The sequence below is a fragment of the Solanum dulcamara genome, chromosome 3, assembly GCF_947179165.1.
Source record: "Solanum dulcamara chromosome 3, daSolDulc1.2, whole genome shotgun sequence".
Classification (NCBI taxonomy): domain Eukaryota; kingdom Viridiplantae; phylum Streptophyta; class Magnoliopsida; order Solanales; family Solanaceae; genus Solanum; species Solanum dulcamara.
In genome coordinates this window covers 54,470,841-54,479,264 of record NC_077239.1, presented here as the reverse complement: position 1 = coordinate 54,479,264, position 8,424 = coordinate 54,470,841, and the positions used below count along the sequence as shown (strand labels likewise).

Genomic DNA, 8,424 nt, shown 5'->3' with positions numbered 1-8,424 from the left:
TCGAGGCAAGTTTTGGCGAGTTTTGGGCAAGGTAAGGTTTTCCCATTCAAGTTGGAGTTTATGATTATATTATAAGGTATATTAAGTTTAAATAGGGTTGTAAGTGAAAAAATTTCATAAGGATGCTTGACGTTAGAAACAAACTAAATTAAAGTCGTTAGAGTTAAATTGAAGTCGAGTAGTGTGTTGTGATTGTGGTGTTGTGGTTGTAGGTGGTTTGATTGCGTGTTGCAGGGATGGAAAGTGTTATAATAATTGTTTGGTTGCTGATGGTTGCAGACACACGACCCTACTTTTAGTTTGGTTAAAGGTTTTACGAAATAAAGGTTAAAAACTCTATTTTGGTATCATAGTTTTGAGCTAGTTGTTTGGAGATGTATTGGGTAATGTTGAAGTGATTTATTTATATACATGCTGCTGTTTGTTCTTGTTGGTATGGTTTTTTATATTTTGGCTGAGTGAAATCTCGGGGATGTTGAAGTTATAGGGGAGATGCTGCCCGATTTTCGGTAACTTTGGAACTAGTAACAAACTAGTCGAGGGTATTGGATAAAGAAATGATTCCTATGGGTAGTTGGTTGTAGAGTTGGAAATATGAAAGCGAAAGGTTATTAACCTCAGTATTACTCTCATGTTATTATGTCAAGGAGGTAACGAGGCGAGCTGGATTACAGTTAATCCACAAAGGTATGTGAAGCTTACCCTTTCTTTTCTTTTGGCATGTATTAGCCTTAAGTTATATACATACGAAATTTGGGAGTCATTTCATTCATAAAACGTTAAGTAGGAGTCAAGACCCTTTTTCACTTTTGGATGTTAGAATTCCTGCAATAAGTAGAATCCTCACCTTTGAAGTCTTCTGTAGGATGATAAGTAGTACAAATAAGGCTTGGCTATTTCTCTCTTTGAAAGGGGCTTAAGGTAAGAGAAATGATGTCTGATATGAGTTTAGAGATAATTCCATTTAGAGGTTCTGTACATAATTCATGAATCGTAGTCATCTCTGCATACTAAGGGTCCTAAAGTAGTTAGATTACTACTCCCGAGCCACCTATATGTTGAATAGTAAGTGGAAATATAAGCTCCTATTCTGAAAGGCTCTAAGAGGATAAATGTCTCTGATTACATAAGCTATGTTTCTGATTGCATAAATTGTGTCGTTGATTGCATAAACTATATGGCATCATCTTGGTACACGCCTGTGGTTCTTGAGGCCCTAATTGATGAAATCCCTAATAACATCTAAAGGGTACCTCAGAGAATTACTTCCTTGGTCTTCAAGTGACGGTTCACTTGACTGTTTCATTGCGTCTCAGGAGATGACCTAGTTACATATGGTTTCTTATTACTCTACTCGTGCATACGATTAGCCTTCTTTCACCGAGTCCCACAATGGGCCGAGAACGTTATCGTGCACAACTTTATTACTCCTTCACCAAGTCTCGAGCCGGCTATGTATATGTATGTATGAAGTATACGATGATGAAATGCCATATATGATGAAGTTGAAGCATACAATGATGCCGTATGTGATGATGTTATTCACCGAGTCCAGGGACTGATATATATATATATGGTGATATGATAAAAATGTGGATCAAGCCGTACATTCCTTAGCATTTTTTTAAATTATGGCTCAGGCCGAACGTTCCTCTATATATTTTACTATGTAATAATGGCATCAAGTCCCATAAAGGGGCTGGCTGCGGTACGTTATGTAAACTACTCTTGCACCGAGTCTCTCACTAAAGGGTCGGATACTTACGTAGGCATACGTATGAAAATATAGGGATACATTTGTGACCCCGAGCCCCATAGTGGACCAGATATACTATGATGACATATACAATAAGATTATTCCGTATACGATGATATAATACTATATACGATGACCTGATAAAATAATATACATGATAAGAGGGCATGATGATATGGTGATATGGTAATATAATGAAATAGTTATGATACCGAGTTCCTTAGCGAGCCGGGCACAACGTATGATGATGTATATGACTACGTGTCCTAAGGTGCAGGTATATTAATTTTTTAATTGTTACACTTGTCCCCTGCATCCTTGTTTTAGTTATGGTCTCAGCTATGATGCGTTATGTTTTATATACTTAGTACATATATCATATTGACCTCCCTTTCTTCAGGGAGGGGGGATGCGTTTCATATCTGTAGGTATAGGTACTTACTTTTGAGATCCGCCAACTTAGGACTCCAACTCAGCTATGTCGGAAGTGCTCCACTATTCCAGAGCCTAACTTTTAGTGCTGATCATATAATGTATATAGTTATTTATTTAGGGGTACGGTGAGGCCCCTGTCCCACCATATGTCTCTGTTAATATTCTTAGAGGTATTTAGACATATGTAGGTGGGTTGTTTATGAGTTTGATTCAGTTGTGCCTATATGACATATTATAAATGTTAATATGTTAAGGCCACCTTGTCGGTCCTTACATGACATGGTGCAAATGAAAGAGGCTATATATAGATGAATTTGCTATCACCCTTTAGATTCTTGTGTATAGTTCTTATAGTTGAGATTTGTGTATACGGGGGTCCAGGTCAGACCTCAGTCACGGCCTACGGAGTTGGATCGTGATAGAAGTGGTATTAGAGAGGTCCTTCCTCAGAATGTCTACAGACCGTGTCTAGTAAAGTCTTGTTTATCGGTGTGTTGCATGCCACATCTATAAACAAGAGGCTATAGGGCATTTAGGATGTCACCTTTCTTTCATATCTAAGATCGTGCGATAGAGCCTAGCCATAGGACATGAAGTTCCTTTTTCGAACCTTTGGTTTCAGCTGAAGAGCGACATCGATAGAAAAAAATGACGGATGACATTGGAAGCTACACAGTATACAGGTAAGTAATGGCGTGAATGAGGCATGCTAGATAAGGTAAGAAGATTGACATATGATTGAAATGTAAAGTAGAATATTGAAGGGAAAAGTAGACAGGAAAGTGTAACGGGTGCAGTTTGAGTTGGACATACGAGGTAAGTCCATTATTTTATACTGTTGTTGATATTGGACGCCCTGTGTGCCAGTGATATAAATATATATATGTTGGCCCTGTGAGGCATTATTGGTATTTCCTAAGTGCAGGTTTGGCATAGTAAAGAATATAGAGGAAACTCTACCAAAATTCTTTTTGAAATAAATAGAAAATAAGATATAAGGTTGTAGTATATCTTGAGAGATTGTATCCATGGTAACGATAAGATCCGACTAAACTAGGAGTACAACTGACATTGGGAAATAAGTAAATTGCAGTATGGGTGGTAATTAGAAGGTCGATACTTATATGGTGAGAAGAATGGTGATGGATATGAATGTCTTAAGGCTACTTGCGAGGTATTAAGGATAAGAAGACGAGGAAGGATAAGGGGGTTAAGTACGCTTTCTCCACTTGGTGTAATTAGTCCAGAGTAAGGATTGTGAATAAAGGTTAGGAAATATTACCCTCTGGGATTGACCATGAGCAGAATATAGTGTGAATATAATGAGGATCATAATGGAAGTACGTAGGTCCTAGTAACAAAGTAACTAAAGAATGTGATTGTGAGTAAGATTAGGAGTCAGCATCGAGTACACGATAAGGATGAAAGCGTATGAAGCAGAAATGGGTATTGTGTATATGTACCTCTATTGTGGAAAATAGTAAGACCCCTCAAGGATGAGGGAGGTAGCTCTGCAAGATCAATGATGCGTTGCGAGTCTATTAAGAGGAACAAGTGGTATTCACTAGGATGAAAATAGTGTTATAGCAAAGCTAGAAACACATGTCATCAAAGTATAAATGCCCCCAAATGGAGAGTCGGACATAATTATAAGCACTAGTGACGTACTGATTGGGATGAAGGAAATGCGGCTTTGACTAAGCTACTACATTAGCTATATGACTCGAGTACCAGTACTTGGACTAGATTGTGTACTATTTATCAAGAATTCTAAGCACCCCATGGTTGTATTAAGGTTTCTTACAGGGGCAACCTAAAATATAGATGAGTTAACAGAAGGTGTAGACATGGTGCAATATATCAAATGTGTTGGAACAAAATCATATGCGTATGAACAGTTGAAAATAAATAGTGACATGGGTACGCCCTAAAGGTGGGAAGTATATGAGAGAAAAACACGCGTGAGATGAAATCCACTGACACTATCACATGTTGACAGGAATGCTTAAATTTCAAGAGAGATCCCATACTGGCATAAGTTAGCAGGAGCTCGATGTCAATAATAAACAGATATGAGCCGCGATATCTAAGACCATACAAAGAATCATTGGTAGAAACCTAAGGGATGGGTGCCTACCATAAGGGGTGAATACGATAAGAGAGTAGGACTGAGCAAACTAAGGACCATGTAAAGGGTAGTAGGGCCGTGTTTGGGTAAAGATTAAGATATGGAAACAATGTCATTAGCCGCTGATATGGTGACATACAAGTAGCAAGGAGAAAGAATAGAAAATCTCCTACGGTAGGAAATGAGGAGACTAAGGAGTACATAAAGGAAGAAAAGAAAGGAAAAGGACAAAATAGCGTTGACGCGAGCAAATTCTAGTGTGAAGTCAATATGTAAAGCAAGATGGGCCAGGAAACAAAAAGATTATGTCTATCTTATACAGGTTGTATCAGAATGGTTATGCAACCTATGGATATGTATATGTTGAGTATAGGGTCAAGTGAGAAGTACATGATAAAAAGAGCTAGGATGTTTTGGATACATTATAGAGAGATGTCAAAATGAGTTAGACCAAACTACCGAGATGGGGTGAGTACTAAGGAAAAAATAGGACCTAGCCATGGTTAAACCAACGATCTATCCCGACATCAAGTATAAGACAGGGGCGGAGAGGGCAAGGCAAAGCATGAAGACTAGCAACAAGATGCTAAGGTAAATCATGGGCTAGGTTGAGTGCCTTCGCACATTATTACAAGTATTGCAATAGAACATGACACAAGGACTTCCCGGGGGGTCACCCATCCTAGTACTACTCTCGCCCAAGCACGTTTAACTTCGAAATTCTGGTGGGATCCGGTGCGTTAGTGCTGCTATGATTGAATGAGATGGAAGAATCCAAACTAGCGGTGAAGCAACAACACGAGATTATGTACCTAGAGTGTTATAAGTTACGTTAAGGGAATTATAAAAGGGCTTAAGCAAAGCAAGCAGGATTAGTTGATTACTAAAAGATGGCGCACTTGTATGCCACAGTTCTTCAACATAATACCAGTTAATGATAGGCAAACCAAGGAATGGCTATATAGGTCATTATGTAAGGGGACTTTAGCATAACTTGGTAGCTGACTCTGATGGACAAAAAGCAAAACCCAAAAAGGCGAGGGTACCAGTTGATATCATCTAAAGAAGGCAAGAAGTAATATATGAGGTCGAAGATTCCACAAGATGACCTTGGATACAAGACTCACTTTGGACTCTCTAGATAGATAATTCTATATGGAATGTTATCTGCAGATTAATAAGATTAGCCTATATTCCTCCAATTAAAGAGTACCTGCTCAGCCGAGATGGTGTGAAATTATAGGTCAATAGGGTGGTAGGAACTTATGGAGTCCCCATAGCTATTTTCCTAGAAGAAGGAGCCCAAGTTACAGTTAACTACCAAAGATCAATTTACGAAGAGATTGGGAAGACAGATAGGGCTTCATACACCATTTTACCCTTAGATTGATGGACAGACTAATCTTACTAGCTAAATGTTAGATAATATATTATGGGCCTATACAGTTGACTCCAAAGGTAGCTTGTACAATTGCCTACCACCTTTCAAAAGTACTTATGATATTAACTATCATTCTAGTATCCAGATGGCCACATACGAGACTTGGTATGGCGGACAGTGTAGGTCGCCAATTGATTGGTTTCATGGTAGTAAAACATGACTAATACACCCAGATGTGGTTTAATAAGCGGTATAGAAGGTGAAGCTTATTCCAGAGAGATTATTAGCAGCTCTGAGTCGAAGAAAGTCATACACAGATAATCGACGTCGATCTCTAGAGTTTCAAGTTATAATTAAGCACTCTCAAAAGTGTCATCCATAGAGAAAGTGATGAGATCCAGCAAGAAATAGGACCTTAGTCTGAGATGCATTAGCTTTTATAAGACCCTCCACCGAATAGGCAAGGTTGCCTTCGAGTTGGACTTACCGGTGGATCTGAAAATAGTACATCCAATATTCTAAGTATCGATGCTTCGCAAGTGTGATGGTGATCCATCCTGAGTATATTCCACAGAGGATATCCAGGTCATAGAGGAGTTATCCTATGAGAAACAATCGGTCACTATCCTGGATATAGGGGGTGGTGAATTAAGGATGTAGATTCTATCAAGGTGTTATGGTAAAAGCGAAGAAATGACCTAGGAGGCTGAAAGGGAAATGAAGCATATGTATCCGTACCTATTCTCTACGTCTATAGGTAATCCCAACCTTTGGAACTCTGATATTGATTGCTCGGTGGAAGTATGTGTTATTGTGATGGAATATATAAACTCTCTATACAGTCGGTATTAGATCTTGAGGAGGGTTTTGGTTCACATTCGAGGATGAATGTTCTAAGGGGGAAAGGATGTTACACCCCATTCTTTTGTACATTGGAAAGTTCTTAAGTTTCTTAAGCTTCTTAAGTATCTTGAAAGGTTCTTAAGTTTTAGGAAGGATTCTTAAGTTTCTTAAAGCTTCTTAAAGCTTATAAAGCTTCTTAGAATTTACCATGGGATCCGGATAGCCCATAACGCTATCAAACAACTCTAAGGAAGGGAGAATGTGACACCTCATGATAGGGAAGATTAGAAATAGCGTTGTAAGAATCCAGAAGAAGTTGGAGACCAAATGATGAGTCATAGGACTCAACTTACTTACGTAAGCTACCAACTTGGAAATCTTACATACTTAAGCTACTTGAGTACATACCAAGTTATGTAGCAAGGACTACATAGGTTCGTAATGTAAGATGAGATTACGAACCTACTTGAGTACATACCAAGTTATGTAGCAAGGACTACATAAGTTCCTTTAGTAATGTAAATTTATGGTTTGGATCAACACCAAAATGTTATCAAGTAGCCACAAAGTTTTAGTCGTGCTAAAGGAACTTCTGAGGCAAGTTTTGTTGAGTTTGGCGAGTTTCTGGCAAGGTATGGTTTTACCTTTAAAATTGGAGTTTATGATGATTTTATAAGTTATATTACATTTCTTAAATAAGGTTGGTAGTGGAAAAATTGCATAAGGATGCTTGACGTTAGAAACAAACTAAATTGAAGTCATTAGAGTTAAATCAAAGTCTAGTAGTGTGTTGTGATTGTGGTGCTGCGGTTGTAGCTATATTGATTGCGTGTTGCAGGGATGGAAATTTTTCTAATAAGGGTGTGGGTACTGCTAGTTGCAGCCACACGACCCTCCGTTTAGTGTGGTTAAAGGTTTTACGAAATAAAGGTTAAAAACTTTATTTTTGTATCGTAGTTTTGAGCTAGTTGTTTGGAGTTATATTGGGTAATGTTGAAATGATTTATTTATATATATGCTTCTGGTTGTTGTTTTTAGTATGGTTTTTGACATTTTTTCCGAGTGAAATTTCAGGGATGTTGAAGTTATAGGGGAGATGCTGCCCGATTTTCGATAACTTTGGAACTAGTAACAAACTAGTCGAAGGTATTAGATAAGGAAATGATTCCTATGGGTAGTTGGTTGTAGAGTTGGAAATAGGAAAGCGAAAGGTCATTAACCTCAATATTAATCTCATGTTATTGGGTCAAGGAGGTAACGAGGACAACTGGATTACAGTTAATCCATAAAAGGTATGTGAAGCTTACCCTTTCTTTTCTTTTGGCATGTCGTAGCCTTAAGTTATATATATACAAAATTTGGGAGTTATTCCATTCATAAAGCGTTGAGTAGGAGTCAATACCCTTGTTCACTTTTGGATGTTAGAACGCTTGTAATAAGTGGAGACCTTGCCTTTCAAGTCTTCTGTAGGATGATAAGTAGTACAAATAAGGCTTGCCTATTTCTCTCTTTGAAAGAGGCTTAAGGTAAGGAAAATGATGTCTGATATGAGTTTAGAGATAATTCCATTTAGAGGTTCCGGACATAATTCGTGACTCGTAGTCACCTCTAAATACCAAGGGTCCTAAAGTAGTTAGATTACTACTCCCGATCTACCTATATGTTGAATAGTAAGTGGAAATATAAGCTCCTATTCTGAAAGGCTCTAAGAGGATAAATTTTTGTGATTGCATAAGTTGTATCTCTGATTGCATAAGCTATGTGTCTGATTACATAAATTGTGTCTTTGATTGCATAAAATGTGTGGCATTATCTTGGTACACGCCTGTGGTTCCTGAGGCCCTAATTGATGAAATCCCTAATAACATCTAAAGGGTACCT

At 38.1% G+C, this 8,424-nt stretch overlaps 1 pseudogene; it reads right to left on the bottom strand.

The window, feature by feature from the left end:
• Positions 1-4,963: 4,963 nt before the first annotated feature.
• Positions 4,964-5,082, bottom strand: LOC129883900 (5S ribosomal RNA; annotated as a pseudogene).
• Between the last annotated feature and the right edge of the window lie 3,342 nt (positions 5,083-8,424).